The sequence below is a fragment of the Sinocyclocheilus anshuiensis genome, unplaced genomic scaffold (genome assembly GCF_001515605.1).
Source record: "Sinocyclocheilus anshuiensis isolate Anshui unplaced genomic scaffold, SAMN03320099.WGS_v1.1 scaffold728, whole genome shotgun sequence".
NCBI lineage: Eukaryota > Metazoa > Chordata > Actinopteri > Cypriniformes > Cyprinidae > Sinocyclocheilus > Sinocyclocheilus anshuiensis.
In genome coordinates, this window is record NW_015555767.1 from 604,829 (window position 1) to 605,602 (window position 774).

The 774-nt window shown below is 37.6% G+C and overlaps 1 protein-coding gene across 1 annotated transcript in view; it reads right to left on the reverse strand.

The window, feature by feature from the left end:
* LOC107674231 (protein Dok-7-like) overlaps positions 1-774 on the reverse strand; it is a 22,445-nt gene that overhangs the window by 964 nt on the left and 20,707 nt on the right. The window lies entirely within an intron of this gene.

A 774-nucleotide genomic window follows, 5' to 3' on the forward strand; every position in this document is an offset into this window, starting at 1 on the left:
GTTAAACTGAGCACTGTTCTTCAGAAAAATCCTCCAGCTCCTGCAGATTCTTCAGTTTTCCAGCATCTTTTGCATATTTGAACCCTTTCCAGCAGTGACTGTATGATTTTGAGATCCATCTTTTCACACTGAGGACAATTGAGGGACTCAAACACAACTATTAAAAAAGTTTCAAACATTCACTGATGCTCCAGAAGGAAACACGATGCATTAAGAGGAAAACTTTTGAACAGGATGAAGATGCCCAAATTTTTCTTATTTTGTTGAAATATAATTTTTTTTCCATTTAATACTGCCCTTCGGAAGCAACAGAAGATACTTGCATGTTTCCCGGAAGACAAATTAAGTACAATTTACCTTGATCTTCAAATTCAAAAACTTTTCACCCGCCGGCTCTTAATGCATCGTGTTTCCTTCTGGAGCATCAGTGAATGTTTTAAAAAATTTTAATAGTTGTGTTTGAGTCCCTCAATTGTCCTCAGTGTGAAAAGATGGATCTCAAAATCATACAATCACTGCTGGAAAGGGTTCAAATATGTAAAAAATAGTTGGAAAACTGAAGAATCTGCAGGACCTGGAGGATTTTTTTTAAGAACAGTGCTCATTTTAACTGTTCAGAACAAACAAGGTACTCATGAACAACCATCAGAAAACAAAAAAACAGTTGTAGATCATGCAGGTAACCACACACAGTATAAGAACATCTCGGTTACGTATGTAACCCTCATTCCCTGAAGGAGGGAACGGAGACGTCACGTCGTGACCGACGAATTG